Here is a 13,113-nt window from a genome sequence, read left to right as displayed (position 1 = left end):
CACCAGACCCACTCAGCCCGCTGCCTGCCTGGATGATTGGAACCTCAGGCAGGCAGTGGGCTGAGCAGGGCTGGTGGACAGAGCCCCAGACTGGCAGTGGAGTGAGCGGCTCAGCCTGCTGCCAGTCTGGGACTCCGTCCGCCGGCTCCTGCCAGCTGGGGTCCTGCTCAGCCCCGCTCAGTTGGCAGACCTCAGTGAGGTCGATCAGGGGTGCCTGGACAGACGTGGCTATCCTCCTCTTAGAGCACCGAATGGGAGTGACTCCAGGTCATTCTCTTCTTTAAGTTTCATCTCATGGACATTCAGTCCTGCCTGGAATATCATGCGAGCTGGAAGCTTCTGGCTCAGGCTGCTCTCTTAGCCGGCAACACCACGCGGTCGCACCTACCCCAGCCTGCTCCTTATTCCCATGGCTCATGAAGCCTGGACAGTAGTAAGGAGCAGTTCAACTTGTGGAATGACAAATCCAGAATGAAGGATGCACTCTATGGGCCACGTTAAGATTATTTCAGAGTCCTAGATAGTATTAGTCCCTATAAAAGACTTCAGGAAAATTTTTCCCCACCCCTAACAAAAGTGTTAATTTATCAGAGCAGCTGAAAGGGTAAGGAACCTGGGACTATAACTTAGAGAGAGCTTCCATATTATTTAACTCATAATTGATATAATTCAAAGTAAAATGTCACAGCACGGTCTGTTCTAAGACTAAAAATGCAGGTGGGGAGTCAGAAAAAGGAACTGTGACCTGTTTCCACCCGGTTTCGACCTATGGCCGTTTTGTTTGTTAAGTGAACATGAAAACCACTACATTACAGGGTTTTCGTGTGTCAGGTGAACGTGATCACTGCTATACTACAGGGTTTCTCTTTTTTTGCCACAGACTTTGCTGAATGCACAGGAATGTTTTCTCTACCTACAGAAGCTACCTAATGCAATGTCTATATCTATGGTCTTCCTGCTCATAAAGCGGTCATGCCCCCCCCAAAGGCTGACACAGCGACCTGGCTCAGGCAGGATCGCTAGCGAGGCATGATACTTTTGCCGTTAAGCAAACACAGCAATTCTTTCCTGGCCTCTGCCACTGAATTCCTCCATGCATTACGCTGGGCCCTATCAGTGCTAGAGGACTGCATGAGCTCAGAAAACATGTCATTGCGAGTGCGTTTTCTTCGCCTTCTAATCTGCGATAACCTCAGGGACAGAGATGATAGGGGGAATGTATAAACCTTCTGGGGGAACTGCATTGTCACCTGTGCCGCTGGCCAAACAGGAAATGAAGTTCAAAAGTTCCCGGGGCTTTTCCTGTGTGCCTGGCAAGTGCATCTGAGTTCAAAGGGCTGTCCAGAGCAGTCACAATGGAGCACTCTGGGATAGCTCCTGGAGGCCAATACTGTCGAATTGTGTCCACACTACCCCAAATTCAACCTGGCGATGTCGATTTCAGCACTAATCCCCTTGTCTGAGAGGAGTACTGAAATTGATTTTAAGAGCTCTTTAAGTCGACAAAAATGGCTTAATTGTGTGAACGGGTGCAGGGTTAAATCGATCCTAAACTCATAGGCTAAGTAATTTTTGACTTGTTCTTTCTCTATTTTAGACTCTGATCCTACCTCATTTTCACTGGCATTAACTATGTTAGACGTCCAATCACCACAACCCTCTCAGTGAAAACCGAAAGAAGTTATTAAGTACCTCTGCTATTTCCACATTTTCTGTTATTGTCTTTCCCCACTCATTGAGTAACAGGCCTACTTTGTCCTTGGTCTTCCTCTTGCTTCTAATGTATTTGTAGACTGTTCTCTTGTTTCCTTTTATGTTCCTAGCTAGTTTGATCTCGTTTTGTGCCTTGGCTTTTCTAATTTTGTCCCTACATATTTGTGTTGTTTATATTCATCCTTTGTAATTTGACTGAATTTCTCACATATCTTAGGCCAGATGGCAATTTCTCATTACATGTGGGATCTGATGTCATGCATTGGGGTTACTGTCATCCAATACTGCAAACTGGAACATGATGTGGTATAAAAATGCTATTGACATAAAAGCAGCTTATTCGTTAACTGGAAAATAGGGGGAGTTTTTTATTAAGTTTTGTTTCTTCCTCTGAAACATCTGTTTCACCACATTTAAAAGCATACCAGAGTATAAAATATTCATCTGGATGTTACTTTTCTCTGCTATAGTTTGTAAGGAATCCTGCTAAAGAAAACAAAGATGGACTACAAAGATGGACTACAAGACGTCAGAAACGGTATCCCTGATAATGTCATGGCTAACCTGGTGGCTGAACTTTGTGACTTTGTCCTCACCCACAACTATTTCACATTTGGAGACAATATATACCTTCAATTCAGCGGCACTGCTGTGGGGACCCGCATAGCCCCACAATATGCCAACATTTTCATTGCTGACTTAGAACAACGCTTCCTTAGCTCTCATCCCCTTACGCCAGTGGTCCCCAATGTGGTGCCCACGGGCGCCATGGCGCCCGCAGGGACATCTTAATGCACCTGCATCCTGGATCGCGGAAGAGCACCCGCTGAAATGCCACAGAATTTCAGCGTCATTTCGGCGGGGACGCCTTTGATGACAACGCTTGTCGACAAGTGATGTCATAAAGAGGCATCGCCCCCAAATTTCAGCGGGGACGCCTCTCGATGACACCACTTGCCATTGACAAGTGACGTCATCGAGCGGCGTTGCTCCTGAATTTCGGCGGTGAGGCTCTCGAAGACGCCGCTTGCCGTTGACAGGTGACATCATCGAGAGATGTTGCTCCCGAATTTCGGCGGGGACACCTCTCAATGATGTCACTTGTCAATGGCAAGTGGCATCATTGAGAGGTGTTGCCGCCGAAATTAAGCGGCATTTTGGCAGGTGCTCCACCGCCGCAGTGGTCCTTCGTCTGGCACCCGCCAGACAAAAAGGTTGGGGACCACTGCCTTACGCCCCTATTCTACTTACGCTACATTGATGACATCTTCATCATCTGGACCCATGGAAAAGAAGCCCTTGAGGAATTCCACCATGATTTCAACAATTTCCATCCCACCATCAAACTCAACCAATCCGCACAAGCGGTCCACTTCCTGGACGCTACTGTGCTCATAAACAATGGTCACATAAATACTACCCTATACCGAAAACCTACTGACCTCTATACTTACCTACATGCCTCCAGCTTCCATCCAGGAGACACCACCCGATCCATTGTCTACAGCCAAGCTCTAAGATACAACCGCATTTGCTCCAATCCCTCAGACAGAGACAAACATCTACAAGATCTCTATAAAGCCTTCTTAAAACTACAATACCCACCTGCTGAAGTGAAAAAACAGATTGACAGAGCCAGAAGAGTACCCAGAAGTCACCTACTACAGGACAGGCCCAACAAAGAAAATAACAGGACGCCACTAGCCGTCACCTTCAGCCCCCAAGTAAATCCTCTCCAGCGCATCATCAAAGATTTACAACCTATCCTGAAAGACGATCCTTCACACTCTCAGATCTTGGGAGACAGACCAGTCCTCACTTACAGACAGCCCCCTAACTTGAAGCAAATACTCACCAGCAACTACACACAACACAACAAAAACACTAACCCAGGAACCTATCCTTGCAACAAAGCCCGATGCCAACTCTGTTCACATATCTATTCAAGTGACACCATCACTGGACCTAATCACATCAGCCACGCCATCAGCGGCTCGTCACCTGCACATCTACTAATGTGATATATGCCATCATGTGCCAGCAATGCCCCTCTGGCATGTACATTGGCCAAACCAGACAGTCTCTATGAAAAGAATAAACGGACACAAATCTGACATCAGGAATCATAACACTCAAAAACCAGTAGACAAACACTTCAGCCTCTCTGGCCACTCAGTAACAGACCTGAAGGCGGCAATTTTGCAACAGAAAAACTTCAAAAACAGACGCCAGCGAGAAACTGCTGAGCTTGAATTCATTTGCAAATTAGATACCATCAACTCTGGCTTGAAAAGAGACTGGGAATGGCTGAGTCATTACACTACTTGAATCTATTTCCTTATGATAACTATCCTTACACTTCTTGTCAACTGTCTGTAATTGACCATCTTGATTATCACTACAAAAGTTTTTTTCCTGCTGATCACAGGTCATCTTAATTAATTAGCCTCTTAGAGCTGGTATGGCATCTTCTCTGTATGTGTGTGTGTGTGTATATATCATCGGATGCATAGAATGGAACATATAAGAAAAGTGTGTGTGTGTGTGTGTGTGTGTGTGTGTGTGTGTGTGTGTGTATACACACACACACACACACACACACTCTTCTTATATGTTCCATTCTATGCATCCGATGATGTGGGCTGTAGCCCACGAAAGCTTATGCTTAAATAAATTTGTTAGTCTCTAAGGTGCCACAAGTACTCTGTTCTTTTTACGGATACAGACTAACACGGCTGCTACTCTGAAACCTGCTAAAGAATGAAAGTTCCCTAGATTCAATCAAGGTGAATCTTTATACATATACAAAGTATGTATATGTATACATTACATATACAAAGTATGTAACACTGAGACTCTTCTAGTTTCCAGCTACTCGTAAGCAAGACCAGCACCAACTTAAATATTTAATCTCAAAAATATATTCAGTATTATTTATTCAATATTTAAACCATATTATTTAGATATTCTTGGGCAGCCCTACTATCATGTCTGCTGCATACTGAATTACCATTCACAGTTCTAGATTCAAGTTTAGGTTCTTGTATATCAATTTATCTTATATGCAGAATGAAATATAATACTTTTGCACTCCTTGGGTTTTAGTACTTTAGAGGAAAGAATGACCAATCATGGTTAGTGCATATACTGTATGTTGTTCCTGGGGGTTTGCTTCATTTTTGTAGTCTAGTCAATTGATCTACCTGAAAACATCCTACCACAATACCACGTTATTGTCTCCCTGTTCCAAAGGTTTATGGTAATTAATGTGTATATGCAGCCCTGTTCTGGTTGAAAATAAACTAGTTTTGTTGCCTACAAATAGAAGTAGTGGGCCGCAGTAACCACTTCAGGCAGAGTTTTTGCAGGCAGGGAATGCCAGGAGAGGTAGAAGGAACAGGCAGCCCCCACTGCTTAATTATTTTTCCCTTCAATCAAGCTGGGTTTTGTGACAGTTTGGGGAACATTTGTGTCAACCTATGAATTTCTTTTTGTTTTATGAATTGCATTTATGATTGTAACCTTCAGTGAGGATTAGAACTTCCCTTTTGTAGCAGAAACAGTCTATCTCTGGGAAGCTGAAAAACGGCCATCAAGGGGACATCAATACTGGTGAGACAATGGAGTTGCTCTTGCAAGAACCATTGATTTGTAATGACTCTCTGCCCAGCAACCAGCAGGGAGATTGGATCATGGAAAATCCCTACCAGAAGAAGAGAAACAGAAAAGGTGTCAGAACCTGCTTTTAAAAGTGATATGCTCTCTAAGCAAGTGTGCCAGCCATCACCAGAAATAGAAGATAGTGCTGGAGGAGTAAGGGCAAACAGGGCTTTGTCTTCCCCCCCAAGGATAAAGATCAAAACCCAGGGACTCTCAGCAGTGGAGAGGATTCTGAGGTGGGGATCATTCATGCATTTATTGTTTTGCATAGATCTGTAACTCTTCTATATTGTCTAAGAATAAAGCATGTGTATGCATAAGAAGTTTGTTTGAAAAGCCTATGTTCCTTGCTTTAACTATCACATGGTTCCTGAGGGATTCAACTACAAGGGAATGTGCAAAGCAACTGGAGAGTCTTGGGAAGTTTCTGCACTTTTCATGGGGTCTAGGAAAGTTGGACTGCAGAGTCCTATGTTCCAAGGACATGTTTCAGACAAAGAGTCTGCACCACAGGAATGTGCCTTAGGGGCCAAAGCTAGACAATGTCTGAACTCTGCCCAGAGCCAGCTGACTCAGAACCACATTGGATCAAAAAGTTGAGTCTGATTAACACAAGCTGGTGACTGTCCACCACGGGGCTCAGCCAGGTCTGTAACATCTCACTGTGAATCCTCTCTTCCTTCCACGTAAATGAAAATAATTTCTGATTGAGACCATATTGTAACTCTCTTGTTCTGGATGTTGTTTGAGGTTGTCTACACTTCCAATGGTTCCTGAATGTGACGTTTTTGTAATTTAAATTTTCAAACGATTTGAAACATATGTCTTGGCACAGCGATCAAATATAAAACCCAAAACATGGTTTTACAATGTAGTAACAATGGCAATTAACTTCATTCTTAAACTGCATGAACCCTGATATTCCAATGTGGCTCTCCCTAGAGCAGAGACCAAATAGCATGCAGTGCTTTGGTGATCTGGGTATTTGTCTATTAGGAACTACAGCAGAACCTCAGAGTTACAAACACCTTGGGAATGGAGGCTGTTCATAACTCTAAAATGTTAATAACTCTGAACAAGATGTTGTTCTTTCAAAGGTTGACAACTGAACATGGACAATACAGTTTTGAAATTTACTATGCAGAAGAAAAATGCCTCTTTTAACCATCTTAATTTAAATGAAACAAGCACAGAAACAGTTTCCTTAGCTTGTCAAATCTGTTTTTTAAACTTTCCCTTTTTTTTTAAGTAGTTTACGTTTAACACCATACTGTACATGCTTTTTTTATTATTATTTTTTGGTCTCTGCTGCTGCCTGATTGCGTACTTCCAGTTCCAAATGAGATGTGTGGTTGACTGGTCAGTTCATAACTCCAGTGTTCATAACTCTGAGGTTCTATCGTAGAACTATACAATCAGAATAATTTTCACTTGTAATGAAAGCCAGGTAAAAATAGTAAGAAAATGTAGTTGTTTCTGATCATTTCTTGCATTTGTTCCTTATACAGTTTTTTTTTTTAAAAAAAAAAGCTCTGGCATTAGAAGAATAAAATTTAGCAATCTACAGAATGGTTAATCACTTTTAATATCTTTAGACAGCTTAGATATTAAACTTGAGGTAATCTACTGTACATCTCATTACTAGGGAAATTACCATGTCTTAGACAAGCATTCTAAAAAGCACTGTGTATACCAAGGCAGACCTGTATTAAAATATGATCTTTCCTGTCATAAAACATTGTAAGAAAATTCTATCTAAATTTCTCCACCATGTCCAGCTTCGTAATATGAGTGCTTCTTTAATCATAGTAAAAATGCAAAAAAATATTTGTTTTCACATCCAAAAAATAGGACCATTTGATTTAAACTATTAAATGAAATAATTTAGGAGGATTTTAAAAGGTATGGATACATGAAACATTTAATTATTCTGAAGACACAGTCTGAATCCCAGTGAAGTAAATGGGAGTTCTGCCTTTTTGTTCAATGGGAACAAGAGCAGGCATCAAGAGAACAGTGTAGTCCATATCGATGAAAGGGAAAGCAAACTTTATACACTTCATGTGGATGAGAGAGGAGTTTTCTTCACACACAATCTTCTATATTTGGCAAAACACAAAGTTTTTTTTAATCTTATCAATTGTTTTTCAGCTAAACTGAATTCTTACAAATAACATGCAAGACTCATCAGATGACTACATAATTTGGCTAGCTCTTCGTTGCACAAACCTAGAAGTCATCATGTAATCTCAAGTGTCAGAGTTTGTTTCATGAGCGGACCCTCCATTGCCTTCTGCTTTTAGGGTATTATTACATGGGCCAGAGCTTTAATTCCTAGTCACACAACACAGGCTCTTCTAGCTTTGAATAATAAAATCAGCCCTTTGTTTTAAAGTATCTAATAGAAAGTCTTTTATGACTATGAGATTTAAACAACAGTTTCTTCTCTTCAGTGAAAAGAAACTTAAAAGTAGATCCCTTACATGAGGAAGCAAACAGCTTAGCTCCATGTTCTTGGAGAAATTAAACAAAGTTAGTTCCTTACTTCAGAGAGTAAATAGTTCTTCTTGGATCCTAGCTGTAGAAACCAAGTCCTTATCATGTTCATAGCTGAGAAGTTGTTTGTTTCCTATTAGATGATGTGGTCTAACTGTGTGTATCCTTCTTCCTTAACAAGCTCCATCTGGATGGCTTGGTAACTTCAGGCAATTTTTTTCAGGATAGGGCTGATTCTCTTACTTGTGCCTCATGCAAGCTTTCTGCTCCTTCTTTGCCAGGTTGAGCATGTAGTAGATACAAACCCTCACATAAGAGTTGGATATAATAATAGGTTTATCCCTTTTTCTAATATATGTAAAACAATGAGCAATGAACAATGTGGATTTATAAAGAATCCTCACAAACACATTATTATGACAGACTTACACAGATACCCCAGAAAGCAGAAACTATAGTACATGTGGATTTTAGTAAAGGTACTCTAAAGCACCTTGGATATGAGCATGTGCATGTGGAAGAAAAAAACTGGCTGAACTAAACAAAGACTATGATAAACGGCAACATATTAAGCTGGATGAAATTCCTAGTAAGGTGCTGCCAAAGACCTCTATTAGGTCCATTCATTAATTATCCAAAACTGAGAGTAAACAGCACAGTAATGAATTCTTCAAAAAATATTAAATTGGGAGGAGTTGTGAATACCAATGAAGACAACAAAATAAGTCAAAGGGACAAACTGTAGAGAAAGAAGAAACATAGGCAGAAGGAAAAATGAGATCCAATCCAATAAAATGCTAATACATCTGGGGAAAAATAACCTGACAGTACAACTAAATCTCTACATCATTCCCAATCCCTCATACCATTGCTCTAAGAAGATAACTAAAGTTTTACCTGCCATGTGATGCCCCATGCAATTAAGAGTCCATAGCTGTTTTTCAAATAGTTAGGCCTTGTCTACACTATGGGGGGAGATCAATCTAAGTTATGCAACTTCAGCTACCTGAATAACATAGCTGAAGTCAATGTACTTAGATCTACTTACCACGGGGTCCACACTACACTATGTCGACTGGAGACGCTCTCCCATTGACTCCTCTTGCGCTTCTTGTTCAGGTGGAGTACAGGAGTCAACGGGAGAGAGATCTGTGGTCGATTTGTGGGTCTTTACTAGACTCACTAAATCTATTGCCGATGTATCGCTGCTGCACCTTGATCCTGCAGTAAGGGTAGACAAGCCCTTAGTAGCCCATTTAGGGCCCAATCCTGCTTCCACTTAAATCAACGACAAAACTCACATTTTCTTCAATAATGCAGGATTGGATAGCAAAGATTCAAAAACATACTCCAACTTACTCACACTAATGATTGAGGGACATCAGAATAATGATTCCAAACATGTTATTTGACAATTTAAAATAAAAAATGTCAAAAACAAAAGCTTAAATAAATAATTTCATTTCTGAAATACTCTAAATGAATTTTGATTTTAATAGTTTAAATGATATTAAAAGGATATGTGCATTTTAATGTCTCTCTTCCTTTTTAGTTCATTTTTTCCCTCCATTCAAGGTTCCCAGAGAACCTTCTTAAAGATTATGTTTATTAGGCTACTTTAACAGCTTTATTAATCCACTAATATTTTTGTTTCTGAGAAGAGTGTGTGATCATTCAAAAGACTTCTTGACAGATAGTTCTTAGGAATGAGAAAAAAAGATAACTAATTAATCAGCACTACTTTAGCTGGAGTTGAAGAAGCAAGAAAAAATATAGGAACAACTGGGAAGAAATAAGATTAAATTTCACCATCTCATAGTATATATACACATGCCAGAAAAGGTGAAAGTAAAAAAGAATGCATTACCCACTGCAAGGTATATACAAGGCCAAGTAAATTTATCATATCAACTATATTATAAAAGAGATTAAATCAACATACTTGGATCTAAAAATGTCAAAAGTGTGTTAATCCATATTTAGCAGTCATGTAATAGCTGAGATTATTTTAGAAAAAAATTAATAATCAGAAATAATTAAGGCAGACCCATTGTAAAAATGAGTACATCTTCAATCAGACACGAAGCTTATATATTAGGATCTATTTCTTGCAATGTCTTAACCTCAATACATCTAGACACTTAGAACTAAGGGCTTACTATTCTTAAATTGGCTAAAACTCTAATATTCAAACACAATTTACTTAGGTTACTCTGCAAGGAAACAGAGTTACCTGTACCATTCATATTTTCAGCAGTTAAAGCATGTAGACCTATAAAAACAGAATACCACAGTATAAAATGCAAATCCTGTTTTACATGTAGTGAAATAAGTATTTAAAGCACGAGATTCCTTACTTTATTGCCTGGATGGTTATTGACAGACAGTACTGGGAATGACTCTTGTCCCAACTGAACATTTTAATGAAAATAAAAACAAAAACAAATGTTTTCACAAAAGCCATTAGACACATCCTGGTTTACAATTGCTACTTGACCAAATAGAAAATGAGAAATAAACTTCATTTTGGCTGTCACCTATGTAAGATGTTGTGTGATTGTAGGTGGGTAGTAAAGCAACAATTGTGGTGGATGGGTGCAAATTGTTATTTGTGATGGTGTAGTATACTTATAGCAGGGGTTTTGTGACGCACGATGTTAGTTGTAGCAAGGAGTGCAGTTTAGTAACTGTGATGTTGTCACAGGATTGCTGCAATAATAAATAATAATAATAAAACCTAGCTACTTCTTATTTAGGGCCTTTCATCTGTACAACTCAAAGCAATTTCCAAAGAAGGTCAGTATCTTTAGGTTGGGGGTGGTGGTGGTGGTGGTGAGGAAAACATAGGGGGTGCTGTGAGCATTGTAGTTGTCATGTAGTTGTAGTTGTGTGTGGGCCTATAGTTGTGGGAGGCTGTTGTGACTGAATGGAGTGGGGAGGTGGAGTTGTGGGAATGGTAGCTCTGGGGAGCAGCGATTTTTCAGTTAGACAGGAGTAGCAGTGAGAGAGCTGAAGGGAGGTGTCAAGACAGTGTGGGGGATGTAGTTGTATGAAGGTTAAGTGTTCCTAGGGGACAGCAGGCTATGATGGGTGTAGTTGTGTTAGTGAGAGAGGGAGCTGTGATAGGTGTTGCTGTGCTAGAAGCTGTAGGGGGTGTAGCTATGCTGTGGGAAAGAGGCTGTGGGGGTGTTGTTATGTTGGGGGACAGAGGTTGTGATAGGTGTAGTGCTGTGGGGTGTAGCTGTGCTGAGGTAAAGGGGCTGTAAGGGTGTAGTAGTGTGGGGGGTTAGTATTGAGGGAAAGGGGCTATGACAGGTGTAGCAGTGGGGACTGTAACTGTGCTAGAGGAGGGGGTGTAGCTGTGCTGAGGGAAAGGGGCTGTGACACGTGTAGTGGGGGGGCTGTAACTGTGCTAGAGGAGGGGGTGTAGCTGTGCTGAGGGAAAGGGGCTGTGACAGGTGTAGCGGTGGGGACTGTAACTGTGCTAGAGGAGGGGGTGTAGCTGTGCTGAGGGAAAGGGGCTGTGACAGGTGTAGTGGTGGGGACTGTAACTGTGCTAGAGGAGGGGTGTCGCTGTGCTGAGGGAAAGGGGCTGTGACACGTGTAGTGGGGGGGCTGTAACTGTGCTAGAGGAGGGGGTGTAGCTGTGCTGAGGGAAAGGGGCTGTGACACGTGTAGTGGGGGGGCTGTAACTGTGCTAGAGGAGGGGGTGTAGCTGTGCTGAGGGAAAGGGGCTGTGACAGGTGTAGCGGTGGGGACTGTAACTGTGCTAAAGGAGGGGGTGTCGCTGTGCTGAGGGAAAGGGGCTGTGACAGGTGTAGCGGTGGGGACTGTAACTGTGCTAGAGGAGGGGGTGTCGCTGTGCTGAGGGAAAGGGGCTGTGACAGGTGTAGCAGTGGGGACTGTAACTGTGCTAGAGGAGGGGTGTCGCTGTGCTGAGGGAAAGGGGCTGTGACAGGTGTAGGGGGGGCTGTAACTGTGCTAGAGGAGGGGTGTCGCTGTGCTGAGGGAAAGGGGCTGTGACAGGTGTAGTGGTGGGGGCTGTAGTTGCGTTGAGGGGGAGCGCAGTGAGCGGTGTAGTGCTCGGGGCTGTGGGTGTACCTGTGGTGGGGAGGTTCTTCTGGGATAGTGGTGCGTTGCGAGGCTGCTGGGGGCAACCGGGCAGGTGTTTGTGTCTGTGTGAGACTCACTCGTAACAGCTCCGGGGCCGCCTGCGCCTGTCTCGCTGCCTCTGCCGCAGCACGAGGCGGGCGGGCGGCTTCTGTTTTTGCGGTTCCTCTGTGCTCAGCTCTTCCTCGGCCGCGCCCCCCCCCCTTTAGCCATGGCCCCCTGCTCCCACAGCCTGCCTAGGAGCAGCTGTACCCAGCTCTCTACTCGGCCAGGCCAACAGCAAAGCACTAGAAGAGGAAAAAGTCCTAGGCCGCTCTGTCTCCAACTTTGGCTGGGGGCGGCTCCGGAGTCCGCCCGCCCGCTCCTCTTTGGCTGTAGGAAGGGGGCGTGGCGCGTCTCTCATTAGTCAGTGGCCGCGCGAGATACTGAAGGACGCTTCAGGCAAAGCTCTAGTTGGTAAAGTACCGTACTGGCGCATTGTGCTTTCAGCAGCAGCGATGGCCGAGTGGTTAAGGCGTTGGACTTGAAATCCAATGGGGTCTCCCCGCGCAGGTTCGAACCCTGCTCGCTGCGGAACGCAAGGGGTCAAAATTTTCTTTTCATTTAAAGCCCTTTGCCATAGTTGAATAGGATTTTGTATCAACAGGTAAATGCTACTCAGATTTTTGCACTGCCCCAACTCCTCCATCCTCCTGCTGCCCTCAGTTAAGGGGTTTACAAATTTTAAAATTAAGTAAACAATGAAAGGAAGCTGAAATGCTGCCCCAGATGGAGAGGAAGGGTGCCATCAAGCCGGGTGCTAAGTATGAGCTGTAAAAGCAGCAAAGAATCCTGTGGCACCTTATAGACTAACAGACGTGCCATATAAGGTGCCACAGGATTCTTTGCTGCTTTTACAGATCCAGACTAACATGGCTACCCCTCTGATACTTGACAAGTATGAGCTGGTCACTACTTGGCTACCTTGATGACCATGGATCTAAATCCGGGGTGGGCACACTTTTTAGCCTGAGGCCGAGGGCCACATCTGGCTGGGGAAATTCCATGCAGGACCATGAATGTAGGGCTCAGACAGTGGGTTGGTGGGCAGGAGAGGTGCCGCAGGGGCTCAGTGCAGGGGGTTCGGCTGCAGGA

At 43.1% G+C, this 13,113-nt stretch overlaps 1 non-coding gene across 1 annotated transcript; it reads left to right on the top strand.

The window, feature by feature from the left end:
* The first annotated feature begins 12,470 nt into the window (after positions 1-12,470).
* Positions 12,471-12,552, top strand: TRNAS-UGA. The gene has a single exon. It is a non-coding gene; the product is annotated as a tRNA-Ser (tRNA).
* Positions 12,553-13,113: the final 561 nt, after the last annotated feature.

This window comes from Gopherus evgoodei, chromosome 7, assembly GCF_007399415.2.
Source record: "Gopherus evgoodei ecotype Sinaloan lineage chromosome 7, rGopEvg1_v1.p, whole genome shotgun sequence".
Taxonomy (NCBI): Eukaryota; Metazoa; Chordata; order Testudines; family Testudinidae; genus Gopherus; species Gopherus evgoodei.
Note: the sequence above shows the minus strand (reverse complement) of the source record. Positions and strands in the feature narration are given on the sequence as shown.